At 41.9% G+C, this 22,375-nt stretch overlaps 1 long non-coding RNA gene and 1 pseudogene across 1 annotated transcript; one reads left to right on the top strand and one right to left on the bottom strand.

The window, feature by feature from the left end:
• Nucleotides 1-307: 307 nt before the first annotated feature.
• On the top strand, nt 308-19,609 carry LOC124862488 (annotated as a pseudogene).
• LOC124863442 lies at nt 4,357-6,006 on the bottom strand. Its single transcript, XR_007037134.1, has 2 exons — nt 5,731-6,006; nt 4,357-5,659 (listed from the first exon to the last, which is right to left on the bottom strand). It is a non-coding gene; the product is annotated as an uncharacterized LOC124863442 (long non-coding RNA).
• Nucleotides 19,610-22,375: the final 2,766 nt, after the last annotated feature.

Genomic DNA, 22,375 nt, shown 5'->3' on the forward strand with positions numbered 1-22,375 from the left:
AGTTAAGACTCACAGAGTGGTAGAGCATATGCCGTGATGCCGTTGCAAGACAACACTGAACAATGCGCAGCTGAACCTGATAATTGTACTGACAGAAAAGCTTTGGAGAACTGCAAATATCCTCATCTTCTGAAAAAGAAATACAGTTTATCTGAGAATCTCTGCTTTAATTTTTGCATCCAGCAAAATACTTAGAACGTTATATTCCCAAGCAAGACCAAGGAGCAGCACTTTATCTCTCTTTTAGGTCTTGGATTAATGACAAACTCCTGAAAGCTGAAGCTCTCCTTTTAACATCTAAAACAAGATGCCTGTGATGAAGGGCCTCCTTGCTCCACAAAATACCTTTTTGGACAGTGTTGCGAATCACTTTGATGGAACTCGTAAGTACTTTAAAGAGTTGTCCTATATTTCCATATTTTTTACCAAATGATCAGAGATAGCTCAGCGGCTCACTTGTTAGCAATTCAGGTAAAAAAAATACTCAGCCCCAAAGAGGGCAGGAATTATTTCACTGTACTCTTTTATTGTGAATAAAATAAAATATGACATTGTTATTTCAGGTTTTTTGTGGATATACCAGCAACTTGAACAAAAAATGGAAAAATCCAGAAATGTATATAAACATTAATTTACTTAGTAAAACGTGGTGAGGCTGTTTCCACTAAGGTAAATATAATTAATAGGATTCAGGAATACGCAAGATACACAAGAAGGCCGACATAAAAAGGGACATACCGTGTACATGTATGCATTACTAAGAATATCTTTGCTAATTTATTTTTTTGGTCTTGGTTTTTTTGATAACTTGGTCTTAAAACTGAGCCAGTTTTGACAGAATTATATTTCTTATTTCTAGAAGATGGAAAATGTTCTTTATACTTTCAGTGATTCTTGTTAGAATTCTTTTTTAAAGTATTTCCAGTATCTTTTTTTAGTTTCGGTCATATTTTTGCGGTGATTTTCTGCCATTGCCTCTTTAATCAGCCCCTGCTTTATGCAGGTCTCACAGTTTTCACCTGTGCCATGCTCTATATATACAGTACACATCTGTTATGTTTACTCCTCGCTAGAGAACTCTGCTTGCTCTTGTCATGTCTGCTCATGTTTATAATGTGCTCTGCAAAATACAATTACTGTCTTTGCCAAAGAACAAGTTAAAGCCCACAAAATTGATGAAATAGAGTACATTTTGTTCTATTTGGATTTCCTATTTTATGAATCAAAGGGCTCCAAGTAATGGTTCTTTCATTTGGATAATTCTTTAAATTTTAATTGCTTTGTTTTAGATCGACTGAGCCAAGTCGGGTATTCTCAAGCAAGTAACGTAATGTGCACCTAGTCACATAAAGCTAGACATAAATACATTCAAGGACTGATAGGAATGTGGATGCCTTTTACAACCTTTACAATGTAAATTCATGAATTTTCCGTGATGACACTCCCAGACATGCCATTGCATATTCATGTAATCTTGCTTTGTGTGAACCAACAGAAATTTGTGACAGTGACCCTTCAAAGCAACAGTCTTAGCTGTCAAATAATTTGATTAGAGAAAGTTTCTGTAACAAACACTCTTCATTCTATGAATTGTCTTGAACCTGTCCTGATTGAAATGTGAGCACCGACATTTGAAAACACAAAGCCAACACGAATGTAGAAAGTATTCACTTGATCCTGCTATGAAGCCAGGGAGATTGATTAAAATGAATTATGCAGTGGTGGAGAGCTTATCAGACGTCAACTGAGGTCTTGTTCAGTCAACCTTTTTGAAAACTGGAAAATACCCTAAATTATTCATCTTGTCACCTACCACCTTGAAATATAGAAAACCTTTTCAGCTTTTTTTTTTTGTTTACTGATATCTGCCTCCTTATGGTCACTTTTTTGACTCAATTCTGTATTTCTGAATGCTGAATTATCTATCCATTCATTCATCCATTTTGTAAATAATTCTTGCTGGGTTGCAGGGGCTGGTACCAGTGGTCAACATGCAAGGTGCATTACTAGTTTATGATTATTAACAACAGGAGACTGGGATTTATATAAAAACAGGAAATGCACTTGGTTGAACACAACTGAACACTCTGCAGTCAGAAAAAAATATTTTTGCACTGTTTCACTGTCAACATTTTGTAAATCAAGCCCGCTTAAACTTGTTTGCTTGGTGGAAAATGACAGGTTTGATCAAAATGACAAGACTTTTTTTCCACATTACACTTTTGATTATGACAAATAAAAATAGAGAACTCTTGGAATTTCTGACTGTAAGCAATGGAAGAGTAGTAAATGTTTATTAAAAGCACATAGGAAATTATTTGAAAATAATTACAAATGACAAGTCCAAATACTTACGTGGCAATGGTCAGTTACTTTAAGAGTAAAATACATGCACTTGATGTGTGCTGCTAGATGTGTGGATGTTTTCTACTAAAGTATGTGGAGATAAAGTCAGAAAGCTAATAAATGATCTTTCTGCATTAGTGTTGCCATGGGGATTTCTATGATTTAGAAAAAGAAGGAAAACATCTGGCAATGCTGCCTTTCTAAAAGAATTCAGTTCTGGAACACAGATTGAGCCAAGCAAGCATGCAATATGCAATATTAGATTAAACTTATGTGGACGGTAGAACAGATTTTATCTTCTACAACTGAGTATTTCTTAGATAAATGTATGAGCACTTAACTGCTGAAAATGACCCAGCAGAGACTGCACCTCCTGGGTGTGCTTAGGAAAAATACAGATACCGCTGGTGTCCTTTTATCAGTGCTCTATTAAAGGCATAATACCCTACTGCATTTGTGTGTGGTACATCAGCTCAGAGGAAATCGCTCCAAAGGGTCATTACTGTTACCCAAATGATCCTTAGCTGCCATTTACCCACACTTGAAGAACTTTACACTTCCCACCGTCTCCAAAAAGCATAAACGACAAACAGCATAAAGGACATTTCTTAGGATATTTTATTATATTCTATTTTAAAGTTATGCTTCTGAATGATAAATAAGCTGTTCTGCATGTTTACTTTGTTTTTGGCAGAGATAATACAAAGCTCCCTTTGCATTCAGGCAGCAGGTGCTCTGCGCTGTTCTTTGAACTACATAATTGTCAAAATGTTTGCTATATCAAACCTTTCAAAATGCTGTTTGTTCATACTGAAAACTAAACTTAATTACTGGGTGAACAAGGACACCTTACTCATTATTTGCACAGAAATAGAAGGGAAATGTGCCAGTTAGTTTGCTTTATTGAATTAAGGACCCATTACCCCTAATAATTCCTTAAATAATGCTCTTCAAATATTAACATGTAGCTGATGTAATTAAACTATACAAACTGATTTCTTTACAAACATTTTAGAACATGATATGAACATCAATCTGCCGAGTGAATACCTTTCCTATCCTGGGGGCTACAGCTGAGCTAAACTATACACACCTCTGTTAAGGCCAGGTTTTGTGATTCATCACAGTCCAAACAATTGGACTGTGATGAATCATTTCAAATAATTTATTTTTTCACCTTTAATGTGACATATACCCTCGATAACTCAGCTGAAAAAACAACAAAAATAAACTGTTAGACCAAAAACTCAAAAATTGGTTAAAGTGATAAATGTAAAAAAGTATGAGCTGCAACAGCCTGGTAGCACAAGTCCATTTTGAAGAACATATTTAATTAAAGACCACCATTTTCAAGTTCACACATTGCAGCAGTGGCTTTAACTAAAGCCATAGTTTACAGAACCTTATTGTGCAAATATATCAGTCAGGGGAAGCACAATAAAATCCCACAACATTTTACTTATATACTACTAACCAAAAGTTAGGAATATTTGGCTTTTTGGTGAAAATTCAGGATGAACCTAAAATGTACTTTAACCTTTACAGGTGAACTTAATGTGACCTTCTCTAAACATTTGAATGCACATGTCCAACTGTTCAGTGTCTCAGTACTTTTAGCACAACTTGCTGTTCTCTAACAAGCAGCTTAATGGCAAAACTCATAACTGGTGTTTCATCCAAGAATTAAACAATACATTTCCTGGTTCAGTCATAATTGGTATCTAAACAGTCCTCCCCATCATGCTGTCCACATTTTGACATCATAAGACCAAGAGGACACCTAACAATTTAACAGTAACAGATCAACAGTACCTCACCATTGCAAGGGTTAAGACATGATATTCTCAGACGGAAGTGGCCACTGAGCTTAGAGTGTCATCAGCAGGTTGCAACAGAGATACAGAGAGACTGGAAGAGTCACAGAAAGGCATAGAAGTGGACATCTTTCGGCCACGTCCTACACTGATGACCGCTTAATTGTTGTAATGTCTTAACAGAGGAGGCTTTGGCTATGTTCGTACCTCTTTATTGTTGTGCTATTTTTCCAAGAACAGAGAGAGAGAACTTGCACGTCTCAGAATACAAGGACTGAACCAACTCAGAATAATCACAGGGGTGAATACACCACATCATCCCCTTTTAGATGGAAATAACTTTTTTATCTACATTAACTAAAATAAACTAAGGTCACTTATTTCAGCTTAAGTGCATTTTCATATAGAACCAAACAATGACCCAAATATGTATTTGCTTGATAATCAAGAATTTTTTTTCTTTCTGTTTACCTCTGCATCTAAACTCAGATGTAACCCATAATGCAACAAGAATAATAACAGAACACAACATGCATAACTGTTATGCCTAGATAAACACAAGGTTATTTCAGATATTGTTTTGGCGTATTCTGTGGTCGCGTGGAATGCCTCACAACCACTGAAGGATCTGGGGAACCAGGGGGGTGCACTCCAGAGTCCACAGCACTTTGTTCAGGTGTAATGTTTACATCACTTTGCTCTTGTGTTGGTGTTTGAGAGTCCTTGATCTCTGGTTCAGCTACAGTTTGGGTACAAAGCTGGACCCCATGTCGTCTGTGCACAGTGTTTGAGTACCACCCTTTCACTTCATAAGAGAAGAGACTGGACCAGTTTGTCTTACCACCTGTCCAGGTGTCCACTTGTGAACTCCTCCCCCTGTGTTGCAAAGATACACCATCAACAGAAAAGGAACAGTCCACAGCAGTGAAGTCATGTTGAGCTTTTTGTCGATACTGCTTCCTGCGAACGGTCTCCTCAATGTTAGGTTTGATGAAATCCAGTCTGGTGCAGATGTGTCTGTGCAAGAACAATTCTGCTGGAGACTGACCTGTTGTGCAGTTCGGCATAACACGGTACTGCAGCAAAAACAATGAAAGTTTGTCCTCAATGCTGCACGAGCGGCTGGCTAGCTTTTTCATGCCCACTTTAAATGTCTGCACATATCTTTCAGCCAAACAGTTTGTGGCAGGGTGTCCCGGTGCGCTTGTTGTGTTCAAAATGCAATTTTGCACACAAAATGTTTACAAAATTTGGGCTGCATTTCAGGTTTGACCCCAATGGTAGCTTTAATGTCTTTCAATGTGCCCAACTTCTCATTGAATACATCACTGTAAGTATCCAAAAGCTTATTGAGTGATAGGTGTTTTGGCTCACCTGTCATGATTTTTACAGCCGACTTAATCCACATGCAGAGACTCTCAGAGAACTTTGTAAAAGGAATAAGTTTTTATTGAAAGATTGATCAGGAACAACAGGAGCAACGAGTCTAATCTTCCTTACTGTGAAAACACAAAGAGAAAAGATAAATAGCTGAACCTCAGAAACATGAACCAACATAAACGTATCTTACTGGAGATTCCGGAATAACCCGCCAGGGAGAGAATAAATGTCAGGAAAGGAGTTCAGCTTGCCATGCACAGACTAGATCAGGAAGTAGCCTTTGCCACTACAGAGGACTGGAACAGATCAGGTAGGATTCACATCTGGAACAGGTAACAAAGCAAGTTAGAGTTTGCAACAACAGATCCTTCAAAAGATATCCATGGTAAAAATGATGCAAAGATTTCAGAGCTGGCCAGAAATTACCACGGAGGCAAAAACACTCAGGCGCCAAGGTGTTGGCAACCTTCCTCTATATGCTTCCCAGCTGATGAGTAGATCCACAACACCTGTCGCCTCAGGTACACTCCTACTGGCGGCACCTAGTGTCGAAAAGGTGTAAGCAGCAGGCAGCAGAACTCCAAATCCTGACATCACCCACGTATTTAATCTGCAGCCAGTTAAGCCGGAGTTTTGTCAACCAGTTCCTTCCACACAGTGATGCGCCATGTCCCTTAACAACCAACAGTGGCAAATCCACAGCTTGGTCTTCATACCCCACGATTGATACAGAACTTTTTCAAATATGTAGTATGTGAAATGACACTTTTTGCTGCTCTTGTGTCAATTTCCATTTCCAATTCAACATTGTCTATAGCAAATGTTGCTTTATATCGTTCACCATTCTCAGCACTAACAGTCAAAACGGCTAACTCCTCTTCTGGGTCTTCCTCAACTGCCACATACTTTGTCTTTCTGCTTGGCACACTTTTTTCATGACCCTTTTGCACTTTAGCTCAACATGCTTTCCTAATGTGTCCAATCTTCCCACAATTATGGCATTTAGTCTCTTTGAAATGACATGTATTTGCATTGTGATTTTTTCCTTTGCATCTGTAGCACATATTTGTTTTTACTGGCATCACCTTGTGAATGTTTGCCTCAATAGCCCGTTCACCCTTCGCGCCTCTAAGCTGTCAAGTGTCTCTGTCTGCGGTCTCCATATTGAGAGCAATCTCAAAAGCTTTGGCGAAGGTCAGCCGGTCCTCCGAAAGTAACCTCCTCTGGCACGCTTCGTTTTTAATTCCACTTACGAACCAGTCCCTCAGTGCATAATCCAGCGACGCACCAAAATCACAGTTAGCTGTTTGTTGTTTTAGCTTTGCAACATACAGGTCCTTCTCAAAATATTAGCATATTGTGATAAAATTCATTATTTTCCATAATGTCATGATGAAAATTTAACATTCATATATTTTAGATTCATTGCACACTAACTGAAATATTTCAAGTCTTTTATTGTCTTAATACGGAGGATTTTGGCATACAGCTCATGAAAACCCAAAATTCCTATCTCACAAAATTAGCATATCATTAAAAGGGTCTCTAAACGAGCTATGAACCTAATCATCTGAATCAACAAGTTAACTCTAAACACCTGCAAAAGATTCCTGAGGACTTTAAAACTCCCAGCCTGGTTCATCATTCAAAACCCCAATCATGGGTAAGACTGCCGACCTGACTGCTGTCCAGAAGGCCACTATTGACACCCTCAAGCAAGAGGGTAAGACACAGAAAGAAATTTCTGAACGAATAGGCTGTTCCCAGAGTGCTGTATCGAGGCACCTCAGTGGGAAGTCTGTGGGAAGGAAAAGGAGTGGCAGAAAACGCTGCACAACGAGAAGAGGTGACCCGACCCTGAGGAAGATTGTGGAGAAGGGCCGATTCCAGACCTTGGGGGACCTGCGGAAGCAGTGGACTGAGTCTGGAGTAGAAACATCCAGAGCCACCGTGCACAGGCGTGTGCAGGAAATGGGGTACAGGTGCCGCATTCCCCAGGTCAAGCCACTTTTGAACCAGAAACAGCGGCAAAAGCGCCTGACCTGGGCTACAGAGAAGCAGCACTGGACTGTTGCTCAGTGGTCCAAAGTACTTTTTTCGGATGAAAGCAAATTCTGCATGTCATTCGGAAATCAAGGTGCCAGAGTCTGGAGGAAGACTGGGGAGAAGGAAATGCCAAAATGCCAGAAGTCCAGTGTCAAGTACCAACAGTCAGTGATGGTCTGGGGTGCCATGTCAGCTGCTGGTGTTGGTCCACTGTGTTTTATCAAGGGCAGGGTCAATGCAGCTAGCTATCAGGAGATTTTGGAGCACTTCATGCTTCCATCTGCTGAAAAGCTTTATGGAGATGAAGATTTCATTTTTCAGCACGACCTGGCACCTGCTCACAGTGCCAAAACCACTGGTAAATGGTTTACTGACCATGGTATCACTGTGCTCAATTGGCCTGCCAACTCTCCTGACCTGAACCCCATAGAGAATCTGTGGGATATTGTGAAGAGAACGTTGAGAGACTCAAGACCCAACACTCTGGATGAGCTAAAGGCCGCAATCGAAGCATCCTGGGTCTCCATAAGACCTTAGCAGTGCCACAGGCTGATCGCCTCCATGCCACGCCGCATTGAAGCAGTCATTTCTGCCAAAGGATTCCCGACCAAGTATTGAGTGCATAACTGTACATGATTATTTGAAGGTTGACGTTTTTTGTATTAAAAACACTTTTCTTTTATTGGTCGGATTAAATATGCTAATTTTGGGAGATAGGAATTTTGGGTTTTCATGAGCTGTATGCCAAAATCATCCGTATTAAGACAATAAAAGACCTGAAATATTTCAGTTAGTGTGCAATGAATCTAAAATATATGAATGTTAAATTTTCATCATGACATTATGGAAAATAATGAACTTTATCACAATATGCTAATATTTTGAGAAGGACCTGTACTTCCTTTGTTCCATGCAAAATCTACCTGGAGAGTTTTTTGACAAAATGCTCAATCTTAGATTCATCTGACCAAGTTAAAGTCCCAGTACAGATTAGCAAACTCCACATGTTTATGTCAGCGATGGTCAGACAGGAAATTAATTTTCCTGGCACCACGTACTATGTAGCCATTTTTTGGCAACAAGTTTATCCATATCTATAACTAAAATTTTGCCCATTCTTCTAAAGATTCTTTTTTTTCCCAGTATTCTAAATTCTCATTAACTTTTGCCAGTTGCTAACAAACAAGAGGATCTGTTTAGCTTAAAAAGTTAGATTACTATAAAGTGAAGAATAATACAGGAAGTGTTAATGTGATTGCTAATATCAACTAGAAATAGTCGGGCTCACCTCCACACACAGCATGGGCTCTGGAACCCAGCTCCTCGGGAAGATGCGGCGAGCTGGGGTGGGTTCGCTTGTTGCCCCCCAGATCAGCCGTCTCGTGTAAGGGTTTACCCCGGTGGATGAGAGGGTCGCATCCCTGCAACCTCGGGTCGAGGACAGGTCTCTGACTGTCATTTCGGCCAACAGGCCAAGCGGTAGTGCGAAGTACCCTGCCTTCTTGGCGTCCTTGTCGGGGATGCTGCATAGTACCCCTCCCGGGGACTCTGTTATTCTGCTGGGAGACTTCAACGCCCACATGGGAAATGACAGTGACACCTAGAGAGGCGTGATTGGGCGGAATGGCCTCCCCGATCTGAATCCAAGTGGTGTTTCATTATTGGACTTCTGTGCTAGTCACGGATTGTCCATAATGAACACCACGTTCAAACATAAGGGTGTTCATCAGTGCACTTGGCACCAGGACACCCTAGGAAGGAGGTGGATGATCGACTTTGTTGTCGTTTCTTTAGACCTTTGGCCGCATGTTTTGGACACTCTGGTGAAGAGAGGGGCTGAGCTGTCCACTGATCACCACCTGGTGGTGAGTTGGATCTGCTGGAAGAGGAGAAAGCTGGACAGACTTGGCAGACCCAAGCACATAGTGAGGGTCTGCTGGGAACATCTGGCTGAGCTCTCGGCCAGGGATGTATTCAACCCACACCTCCAGCAGAGCTTGGACCAGATTCCGGGGGAGGTTGGAGGCATAGAGTCCGAGTGGACCATGTTCTCCGCATCGATGCACCCGTAGCTGTGGCCATAAGGTCTGCTGTGCCTGTCGCAATCCCCGAACCTGGTGGTGGACACCGGCAGTAAGGGATGCTGTCAAGCTAAAGAGTCCCATCAAGACTCCGGAGGCAGTTGACGGATACCGTGAGGCCAAGCGTGCTGCGGCACAAGCTGTGGTAGAGGCAAAAACTTGGGTCTGGGAGGAGTTCAGTGAGGCCATGGAGAAGGACTACCAGTTGGCCTCGAAGCAATTCTGGCAAACCGTCCGATGCCTCAGTAGTGGGAAGCAGTGCTTTGCCAACACTGGTTACAATGAGGGTGGGGAACTGCTGACCTGGACTGGGGACATTATCGGCCGGTGGAAGGAGTACTTCGAGGATCTCCTCAATCCTGCCATCACGCATTCCCTGGTGGAAGCAGAGGCTGGGGACTCAGGTTGGACTCTTTCATCACCCAGGCTGAAGTCACCGAGGGGGTTAAAAAGCTCCACTGTGGCAGGGCTTCGGGGGTGGATGAGATCCGCCCTGAGTACCTCAAGGCTCTGGATGTTGTGGGGCTGTCATGGTTGACACGCCTCTTCAACAATGCGTGGCAGTCGGGGACAGTGCCTCTGGAATGGCAGACTGGGTGGTGGTCCCCCTTCATAAGAAGGGTGATCGGAGGGTGTGTTCCAACTACAGGGGGATCACACTCCTCAGCCTCCCTGGTAAGGCCTATGCCAGGGTATTGGAGAGGAGAGTCCGGCAGACAGTCGAAGCTCGGCTTCAGGAGGAGCAGTGTGGTTTTTGTCCAGGCCATGGAACACTGGGCCAGCTCTACACCCTCTGAAGAGTACTTGAGGGTTCATGGGAGTTTGCCTAACTGGTCCACATGTGTTTTGTGAACCTGGAAAAGGCATTCAACTGTGTCCCTCGAGGTGTCCTGTGGGGGGTGCTCCAGGAGTACGGAGTCAGGGGCCCTTTATTAGGGGCAATCTGGTCTCGATACAAGTGGAGCAGGAGTTTGGTCCACATTGCTGGCACTAAGTCGGACCTGTTCCCGGTGCATGTTGGACTCTGGCTGGGCTGCCCTTTGTCACCGATCCTGTTCATAATTTTAATGGACAGGATTTCTAGGCGCAGCAAAGGGCCGAAGGGGGTCTGGTTTGGGGACCGGTGGATTTCATCTCTTTTTTTTGCAGATGACGTGGTCCTACTGGCCCCCTCTAGCCAAGACCTACAGCATGCACTGGGGCGGTTTGCAGCCACGTGTGAAGCAGTTGGGATGAAGATTAGCTCCTCCAAGTCTGAGGCCATGGTTCTCAACTGGAAAACGGTGGCTTTCCCTCTTCAGGTTGGAGGGGAGTTCCTGCCTCAAGTGGAGGAGTTTAAGTATCTTGGGGTCTTGTTCACGAGTGAGGGGAGAATGTAGCGGGAGATCAACAGATGGATCGGTGCGGCTGCTGCAATAATGGGGGCGCTGTGCCAGTCTGTTGTGGTGAAGACAAAGCTGAGCCATAAAGTGAAGCTCTCGATTTACCGTCACTCTACGTTCCTACTCTCACCTATGGCCATGAACCTTGGGTCATGACCGAAGGAAATGAGCTTCCTCTGTAGGGTGGCTGGGCACTCCCTTAGAAATAGAGTGAAGAACTTGCCCGTCCGGGGGGAGCTCGGGAGGTTTTCCAGGCCCAGGACATGGCCCAGGATATGCTGCAGGGACTATGTTTCTCGGCTGGCCTGGGAATGGCTTGGGCTCCCCCCAGAGTAGCTGGAGGAGGTGTCTGGTGCAAAATGTTGTTGCTGAAGGTGGGGACTTAGTGGCCCAGTTGTAATTCATTGCTTTTCTTTATTGTTTCGCAGAGTACTAATCTTTTGGTGTGCTATTTGTTACTTATCATTGCTACTTCTTTGAATGTTGACCTCTTTTGCAGAGGTCAAAAAGGGGAATTGTTGAGAATTAAAATCATTGAGTTTCATACTATGTGTTAAGTTTGCATGTGTGAGGTTAAAACTGAGATATAACGTGTGGGACCACAGGGAGACAGAGGTCACAGCAGGCTTCAGGCTGGAGGAAGGGTCAATCTCAGGTCAGAATGTTTGCCAGCAGCTGTAAGCAGTAAATGCAGGCTGTTCGGCATGATATGGGCAATAAAGTACTCCCATAGAGGTTAACTAATTTGTAGTGGGGACACAGGAATGTAAAAAACTCCATTAGGGACCTGTGGCTTCGTAACTAATTCCTTAAAAGGAAGTTTCAGCAGTCAGCTTTGAAGTTCGTTAAGGGTATAAAAAGCTTTAATACTGATTGTGAGACAGACCACTCGGTGAATACAACCTCGCTTTGCTGACCGAGCTCTCCCAAAGGGCCCTTTGTTAAATCTTTCTCTGGGGAGAGGGAAGTCTGGGTGTCTCTACTGAGTCTGCTGCCCCCACGACCAGGTCTCGGATGAAGCGGAAGACGAGTACAAGTGTTAATGTGTGTTCTGCTTTCCCTCATCTTGACCAGACCTCATTGCTGCACCTTCTGAAGACAGTTCGTCTGCTGCGCTTGCTGCGTCTCTTGCAGAAACTGGATTGTTAGTCCCAGTACAGCGCAGTGGTCCTCACGCTGCTCATGTCTGTGTTTGCCCTCCTGGCTCACTGGATGGCCTGCATCTGGTATGTCATTGGACGCAAGGAGATAGAAAGCAGTGATCCTGTTACTTGGGATATAGGTGAGTTCAGTATGTCCCAATTCAATTCAATACAGTTCAATTCAATTCAATTCAGTTTATTTATATAGTGCCAATAGTCTCTTTTAATTGGAAGCTACTTCTAGTTGATTTTTTGGCAGAACATCTCAAGTCATGATTGAATGCTTGAATGCCTGTGGCTTTTCTCTTAATCTCAGAGCAAGTATTGATCTCTCCAAATTGTATGACCATTTTCATGACTTGCCAAAGCAGAAATGTCCCTCCACTAAAGAAGAACAAAGCAGTGGAATGAGAGTAGCTAATTTAATGATATGCTTCCATACCATCAGGATGGCTTCAGGAGTTGGGGAAGCGTCTGGAGACACCATACATCAACACCACCATGGGTGGACCCTCTATTCACAGTGCCTACATCGCCTCCCTCTACTTCTTCCTCAGTAGCCTTACCAGTGTCGATTTTGGCAACGTGTGTGCCAACACAGATGCAGAGAAAATCTTCTCCATCTGTATTATGCTGATTGGTGGTGAGTTTATAACTGAAGAACTGATGAACTGAAATTTCCCACGTAGGCTAAACTTTCTAAGATCACCTTTACTGTATTTTCCACCATCAGCCCTGATGCATGCAGTGGTCTTTGGCAATGTAACGGCTCTTATCCAGTGCATGTACTCACGGTGCTCACTCTACCACACCCGCATGAAGGATCTCAAGGACTTCATCCGTGTGCATCGACTTCCTCAGCAGCTGAAGCAGAGGATGCTGGAGTACTTTCAAGCCACTTGGTCGGTCAACAATGGCATAAACACAAATGAATGCTACTGACGGTCAGATGGCTGAGAAAAGACATTTCGCTCATGCTTACAGAAAAGATAAATTTGACTGTTTAGAATTTGGCTGAACCAAAAAACATGACAAGTAATGGTGTGAAAAGTATACCCCTACTCTTCACTCTTGTGTTAAAACTACACAGTGGGAACAACTCACAGTGGGATTTGTGTGTGCTGCATTAATATTGTTTGCAGTATCATCCAAACGTTGTATAACTCTTAACCTGAAATTTCTATGAAGTGCTAAAGCACTTGTAAAGCACTTGTTGTAAAAACAAACACGTGCAGGTACAACCATCTTACTGGCACTCCCCCTTCTGAGTATTGTAAGGGACATTCACATTGCATCATCCTATGCAACATGCAACTACTGCATGCTAGGCTTTTGTAAGATCAACTTTTACATACATCCTCATTCCAGATCAAGCGAATGCCCCATTACCCTGCAAAACCTGATAATTTGCTAAAGAGGTATTTCAGCCATTTGATTTCAATGTGTTGGAGCAGGGATCCATTTAAAAGCTGCAGAACAGTGGCTCTGGAGGACTTGAAATGAACAGTAGCTAAACCTACGTGCAATGTTATATGCCTGAGCATAGAGCTTACCATGTTGTCTTTATATATCTTCACCATCGCCATTAATTTGATAATGAATGGTAATAGGTATTTTATATTTTTTACAGATCTCAAAATTGTTGCTAAACAGCCCAAACCAATTTAGTCTGTTGTCTGGCTTGGTTGGTCTTATGAAAACAACACTTTTACTGGTATTTTACACCATATTATACACAAACTATTATTTAAAAGCAAACAAAACATGCTAAATATTTGTAAAATTCTTCATATACATGGTGTGAAATGGGAAAACTATGACATTTTTGCACCTTTTTTTACAGTCATCCTGCATTAAAAACTTATACCTACAACACATTTATTTGTTTACATATGTCTTTTTTGCTCATATTTGTCTTTGGCTGACAATATGTTGCATGAAAAATCAAAACAATATGCTAAAAGTAAATACAATAATAAATCTTTATTTATCCAAATGAAACCTCACTGAGATTTAAAATCTATTTTCCAAGACTGACCTGGCAAGACACCACCAATTCAAAGTATCACCAATTAGATAAATCTTAGAGTAAGTAGATAAATCTTAGAGTAAGTAGGTAATTTATTTGCACTGCCGAATGATCATATTTTGGTAACAAAAGCCCTTTTTTTTCATTCGCCCTCAGCTATTGCATGACTTCCCAGATGAGCTGCTAGCAGATATTGCCATGTATCTGAACAAAGACATCCTGCAGCTGCCTGTGTTTGAGAGAGCCAGCAGAGGGTGTCTGCGGTCCCTGTCCCTTCACATCAAGACTTCCTTCTGTGGACCAGGGGAGTACCTCATCCGCCATGGGGATGCCCTGCACATTAATTATTTTGTCTGTTCTGGTTCTCTTGAAGTCCTGAAAGATGGTATAGTCCAAGCTATTCTGGGTGAGTGTACACAAAGAGCGACACCCTTTTTGCTGTTGATTAAGCTCTGTGTCTCCTAGCATCTCCTCTCTCTGACTATCACTACAGGCAAAGGTGACCTAATAGGGGCTGACCTGCCAGAGCATGATCAGGTGATCAAGACAAATGCAGATGTGAAGGCACTCACCTACTGTGACTTGCAGTACATCAGTGTTAAGGATTTGAGGGAAGTCCTGAGACTGTATCCAGAGTACAGCACTCGCTTCAGCTCTGACATCCACCACAACCTTACCTACCACCTGAGAGAAGGCAGTGAGCCTCACGTAAGAAATATAACTTTGTTTCACTGCAGAATTATTCTAAGAGGTCCTTTCACTGAACAATAACAAAATAAACTCACTGACTACCTCATTAGGTGTGCCCTGTTGAACATCTGCCACAAAGAAAAAAGGCAATCCAGTACTAGCAAGGGGACCTTGATGTAAATCTATTGTATATTAAGATCTGCTGGCTGTGGAGATCATTGTAGTACAGTGAATAAGAAGCTAGTGGGGGATAATTTGAGATTAGTGACATGGTGAATTTTTCTGCATGAGGTGGCTATCAGATGGACACACTGTTGTCATATAGGGATGAAAATGGCCTGCAACTTTACTCAGACTCCTTGTTTAAACAATTCTCTTCTAAAGAATCCAAAGGGTGCCAAATAATCTTCTCCACACCCTTACCACCAGCAGCAGTCTGAGCCACTAATATAATGCAGTATGTTTTGTGCCTTCATCTTGTTTTTGCCAGAATCAGTGGACGAGGTGACATTTTTTCAGTCTCTTATTGTCCAATTTTAGAGAGCAGTCTCAGTTTCCTGTTTTTAGTGTCAGGCAGTATGGTCTTCAGTTGTTGTAACCCATCTGCTCTAAGGTTCCACAATTTGTGGCTTCAGAGATGGTATTCTACCTTTATTGTAACGAGTGGTTATTTAAACTACTGTTGCCTTTCTATCACCTTAACCCATTTGGCCATTTCCCGGGGACGTCTGGCATCAACAATGCAGTCTCATTCAGCTGTTGCACAAACCATTCTCTATAAACCCAAGAGATGGTTGCATGGTACATCCAAGTACCGTGCCACATTCAAAGTAACTTAAAACCTGTTTCTTCCACATTCTGATGCTTCATTTGAACTTTAGCAAGTCCTCTTCATGAAATGCCTAATTGCCTTGATTGGCTGTTTGTTCACAACCAACTGAAAAAGGGTACCCAATAACTTGGCCAGCAAGTGTATATTTACTGTGCATAATAATACTTTAAAAAATAATTAAATAATTAATTTGTTTTCTTTGTTATATCTGCAGATATTAAGGAGATTTCCATGGACTCCTAGGCAGTCTGTGGTATGTGCGTCTTTCTATGGGTTATGTTAAGATTTCCTGTAATGCCTCCCCTAACTTTAACAGAGATGAGTCAGGTGTTTCTTTTATGAAGACTGGGCATGACAAACAAAAGTGAGGAAGCATTATGCAGTTTATGGCAACTACTGATGATCAGTGAACAAAAACAGTATAAACTTTAGCTAAGATACTCTAAATAAATGCCTATTACTTCTCAGGTTAAGCCAACACTTTTGTTTAGTTGCATCTTTAACACTGTGCTCATGCTATGTTATGTATGCAACCTTTCAGAGGTCAGAGAGGAAAAAATAGAGGTAACATTTTGTTACATTGAAGCTACCAGATAAAATCATTTTATGTGGGTGTTCTGAATATTTTAATCTTGTGATTTAGTTAATGTTTGCCAAGAACATACTCACAGCAATGCAGCTTATCACTCACTGGACCCATGGTTTGCATTTAATGAACTCTAGCTTAATTTAAATTACTGGAATTGTTTGTAAAATTATGACCTAATTATATTTTGGCAAAGCATTCCTCTGATCTAGGGAACATTAAATTATTTAGTGCATTATGTGACATTGCAGAGGGAGCCTGGTTTGCTGTCCTGAGTATTTATGGTTAACTACACTAATATAATTTAAAATATTTAACGACATATAAAATGAATCAGATTTAAGTAATCAGCCATCCAAGTTATTGCTTCCATCAGTGCCTTGTGTTAGTCCCCTAAACCTGAGTCCCAGGTGACATTTTCCCCGTTTTTACACTTACTTACTGTTTGCGCTTTTTAAAATGATGTGACATCCATTTGTTTCATTGACAGGATCGTGGATGGAATTGAGGACAATAGCCACACATTTCAGTTCAATATAGAGCAGGACAAGACGAGGACTAATGTGTCAGGTAAACTTTTAAAAAAGCATGCTGACTGCAATTCTTTTAAGTTAATGAGGAAAAAAAAAATTCAAACAGTTTTGTGAAATGCTTCGCTAACTGAACTGGCATGAGAAACTAGACTTTTTACATACTTGCTTGTTTTAATTTCTTCCAATATTTAAACCTCTCAGTTTATGTTCAGATTGCTGTGCATTGTAAGTATCAAAGACAATGATTTCAGGTTAACCCCTTTTCTTTTCATTTTTTTAGATGAGTTACAGGTGAATGTGAACCTCCTAAGTGAGACAGAAGAGGTGAAACAGAACATGATCAAATTAAATAAAGAGGTAAGATTCAAACATAAATCGTAAAATAATTATGCTCCATGAAACTCCATCTGTTTTCCTTTTTTAAATGCAATACTTCACTCATATTGTATTATAAGTTACATGGCATCTTTATGCCTATCAATAATCCACAAGGTTCCCATTTTATTCTTTAGCAAAAGGATTTTGTGCTTAATTCCCAGTATAGATCTATCTGTTTGAATTATAGCTATAGTTTTATAAACTGCCTCTGGTAGAAATGAACTTTTTTTTTTATTGATTTGAAGGCTTGAATATGTTGTGACATTCTAGTTTCAATTCAACACCAAGCTCTTTGGTATTACAAGTATGCTCCAGGCACTGCATATGACTCTTCCTTGCCCCTAATTTTCTGAAGCAGAAAACTCTGGTTTTCCAAGGATCCAAAGAAAGTCTTGGTAGTGTCCACTTCTAATTGTCAGGAAAGACTCATCAGCAGTGTAAATTGACTATGTGTCTCCATCCTTATAGCTGAAAAGCTAGTGAATTCAGGTCTAGGGTCCCCAAGAATGACCCGAAGCAGAGCAAAAGCATGCTGCTGCCACGAAGCCAAGGGATTGGACAGGATGATTTTGCATATACCGATATGCAAACTAATTAAATAAAAAAAACACATAACATTAAGTTTTAAATTTGAGTTTAAATTTTCTAAGGCAATACAAGTTTATTTATATAGTAACATTCATACACAGGATAATGTAAAGTGCTTTACAGGAAGAACAAAGGAACAGAGAAAGATAAAAATGCCTGATACATAAAAAAGACAAATGAAGCATCACCTAAAAATATGAGACATAAAAGAAAGTAACCTTAATATAAAACAAATAAACAAATTAAAGTCTAACACATATGAAGGACGTGATAAAGCAGTCTTTGGTCTTAATGGGTGAGTTGCACTACACAGTAAAGTTTTCAGTCCTTCTTTAAAAAAAGCCAACGGTTTCTGCACATTTTAGGGTTTCAGGCGGTTTGTTTCAGAGATGCAGGCTGTAGAAACTAAATGCTGTCTTTCCTTGTTTAGTTTTGGTCCTGTAAACAGAGTGAAGAGGTCTCTGATAACCTGAGGGTTCTATACGGTTCATACCTGACCAGCAACTCTGAATATATTTAAGCCCCAGGCCCAGCAGTGCCTTAGAGATATCAACCGCATTACTAAAAATTGTTAATGCTTTGATCTAAGACCATTTATTCTGGCAAAGTTTTAAAGATTTAGTAGTTTGATGATATATTGTTTTTTTTTTGTTTGTAAGTCCAGGATAAAATGTAAAAAACACACCATTAATACAGTGAAACATGGTGGTGGCCGCATCATGCTTAGGGGCATACCTTTCTTCAGCAGGGACAGCAGAGCTGGTCAGAGTTGATGAGAAGATTGGTGGAGCTAAATAATGTGAAATCCTGGAACAGAACATGTTAAAGGCTCAAAAATGCTTTTTGAATAAAACAGATAAACTTCTCAAACATATCTTCAACTTTTCTTTTCTCTCTCAGGTTAACAACTTAAATGAAGAAGTCTTCAACCTGATGAAGGAGCTCCATGGCATAATGCATTTCCTGCAGTCAAATATCCCCATGAGTCGTCATGTCTCTCCCCCTGGTGTGACAAGCTGTAGCCACTGGCACCCTAATGTCTCTTTAGATTCATCTAGTGAACTACACCTACATCATGAAACGATTAGCTACCCAGCTAGAAATGAATGGGACTGTGGTGGAATGCTGTCTCACAGGAGAAATTCCACTTTGCTGCATTCATCAAGCTCTGTTTCCACTTGTTTGCATCTATGCTGCTCTGACAAAGAGGGAACATCAGCTGAACGGCTACAGAGCCAGTACAGTCCATTTCAAACACCCAGAGCCACCCCAAGCTCCCCTTGTATAATCCACCCTTACAACAATATAGGTTCACCCCTCCTTGGCAATAGCTCAACCTTTAGCAGCTTCCCGGTGATTTGTCAGTGCCCACCAGCTACCTACAAAATATCTAGCCCGGCAAAAGATAACACTAATCCAGTATCTAATCACCCTTATCCTGTATTGAACTTGCTAACCAACTCACAAAGTCTCGCCAATCCCCAGACACCAGTTAATTCTGCCAACAGTCACATTGGACAACCACAGTATCACACAGCCTTCAGCTCTCTGATACCCTCAGGAGCCCGCACTTTAGTGTCCACAGAGCACAACATGAGCCAGCTGAGCTCTACAAGACAGAATGACCCAGTGGGTTCCAGCCCTGTCCATCACTCACAGAATTATGCATGTTCTTTGATGGGACAGGTTTCAAACAGAGAGTGTGGAGGTTCACTCTATCATGAACGGACAGACAACTGTGGAGCAAGTGAAAGTGTATTAGAAGAATTACAACATGAATGACATCTGCCCGTGTTATTTTGGAATAATCATCTGCTCTTGAAAAGATGTGAGATAAAGGGATGTAGTGCCAATGTATGGTTACATAAACAAAATGCACAGATTGGAATTAATAACTGAGCAAGAAAAACTGTATTGGATGGAAATCATCCTCGTCGTACTTGTCGTCTCCCGCTTTATCCAGGACCGGGTCGCGGGGGCAGCAGACTCAGCAGAGACACCCAGACATCTCCTCCAGCTCCTCCAGGGGGAGCCCAAGGCGTTCCCAGGCCAGCTGAGAGACATAGTCCCTCCAGCGTGTCCTGGGCCGTCCCCTGGGCATCCTCCCGGTGGGACGTGCCTGGAACACCTCCCGAGGAAGGCGTCCAGGAGGCATCCGGTATAGATGCCCGAGCCACCTCAACTGGCTCCTCTCGATGTGGAGGAGCAGCGGCTCTACTCCTAGCCCCTCCCGGATGGCCAAGCTCCTCACCCTATCTCTAAGGGAGTGCCAGAGGAAGCTCATTTCAGCCGCTTGTATCCGGGATCTCGTTCTTTCGGTCATGACCCAAAGTTCATGGCCATAGGTGAGGGTAGGAACGTAGACCGAGCGGTAAATTGATAGCTTCGCTTTTCGGCTCAGCTCTCTCTTCACCACAACGGACCGGCACAGCGCCCCCATTACTGCGGCAGCCGCATTGATCCGTCTGTCGATCTCCCGCTCCATTCTTCCCTCACTCGTGAACAAGACCCCGAGATACTTAAACTCCTCCACTTGAGGCAGGAACTCCCCTCCAACCTGAAGAGGACAAGCCACCCTTTTCCGGTCGAGAACCATGGCCTCGGACATGGAGGAGCTGATTTTCATCCCTGCCGCTTCACACTCGGCTGCGAACCGCCACAGCGCATCCTGTAGGTCTTGGCTAGAGGGGGCCAGCAGGACCACGTCATCTGCAAAAAGAAGAGACGAAATCCTCTGGTCCCCAAACCAGACCCCCTCCGGCCCTTGGCTGCGCCTAGAAATCCTGTCCATTAAAGTTATGAACAGGACCGGTGACAAAGGGCAGCCCTGCCGGAGTCCAACATGCACCGGGAACAGGTCCAACTTAGTGCCGGCAATGTGGACCAAACTCCTGCTCCGCTTGTACAGAGACCGGATGGCCCCTAGTAAAGGGCCCCCGATTCCATACTCTTGGAGCACCCCCCACAGGGCATCACGAGGGACACAGTCGAATGCTTTCTCCAGGTCCACAAAACACATGTGGACCGGTTGGGCAAACTCCCATGAACCCTCGAGTACCCTGTAGAGGGTATAGAGCTGGTCCAGTGTTCCACGGCCTGGACGAAAACCACACTGCTCATCCTCATAAATCCTATTATTTTGTTAAAAAGAAAGTTTCCATGACAATATCAATGTAGTTAAGGGCAAAACTATGTACATATGTGGTGCATCGAGTGCATTTTAGACGTAAAGTAGCAACCAGGGGCTTTTTCTGAAATTCAATTAATGAATTGATCATCAGTAGGTATGACTTCTTCTGTAAGAGCACATCGGTACAACACATGGCCTCACATACAACTGCAGCATTAACAATCCAAAAAGACAAGTGTTAGGTATTATTTAGTCAACTCAGAGGTAAGAACGATACAGTCAGAGTTACTTGCAGCAAGGGTAGCCCACTTTGCAGTGAAACTACAAAGTTTTTGACACCCTATCTCTTTATTTATATGCACAGTTCAACAGACAGTTCAGACAGGGTGTGTGTGTGTGAGACGGAAAGGAGGCTGGTTCTCACAAAGATAACAATGATCTCACACACACAGGGAGGAAGGCATAGTGCAGGTGCCTTGCAACACAAAGTTTTTACATGAGTGATAACAAGTTTTTGCACCCATCCAACAACAAGCAAATTTACAACAGAACGACTGGAAAAAAGTGAACTGCAACAAACAGACCTACATCTGGCTAAATGTAAATGCCATGGCTGCAAAGCTGAATCAACTGAAGCAATCTTAGGAAAAAGTGGGTCAAAATTCCTCCACAATAATATGAAAGACTGATCAAGCCTTTCATTGCATTCTCAAAATTTATTTCAATTTAATTTGAAAAAAGAACAAAAAAGAAAATGATGCTTAAACCATCCACACCTTCCTTTCCAGCCCTACAGAAGAACAACACAGTCTACAGGTGTATAATTCATTCACAGTTTACTTTCAACATACATAACAAAAAAGTTGTAAATAATTTACTAATACTTCCATAATGTTTGCACAAAAACATGCATATTTTAACTACTGAGGCCTCACAGATTGACATGGATGCTATATTGCTGTCAATATAAATTACTGTCTGCGGTAACACAAGGTTTGTGGACACAAACTAGAAAGACTGCCCTAAAATCAAAATAAAGACTAGATAAGCAAGCTTTAACAATATTAGATAAAAGGCGAAACTCATATCATCACTGCAATGTTTTAACTAAACATATTAATTTTTCTTGGGATAAGGTCATTAAATATTTTGATATTCTATATATGTATAAAATTTGGCATTGTCTGCACCTCCCCCATGAATTAAGCAAAATCAAAACTTTTCCACAAGAGTTGTAACCAGAAGAGACTGTAAGATCCCTCAAAGGAAAAGTACTGTCTCGTATCAGGCAGCTTACACTCTCAGTACTGCACAGCCAGAAATAAGTAAGGCTTTATTTTAAAGACGGTTCTCCAAATCCATAAAACATCAGTTAGTAACTGATTAAATCTGTGATCACACAAGTGTACTGTCTTTAT

Source organism: Girardinichthys multiradiatus, chromosome X, assembly GCF_021462225.1.
Source record: "Girardinichthys multiradiatus isolate DD_20200921_A chromosome X, DD_fGirMul_XY1, whole genome shotgun sequence".
NCBI lineage: Eukaryota > Metazoa > Chordata > Actinopteri > Cyprinodontiformes > Goodeidae > Girardinichthys > Girardinichthys multiradiatus.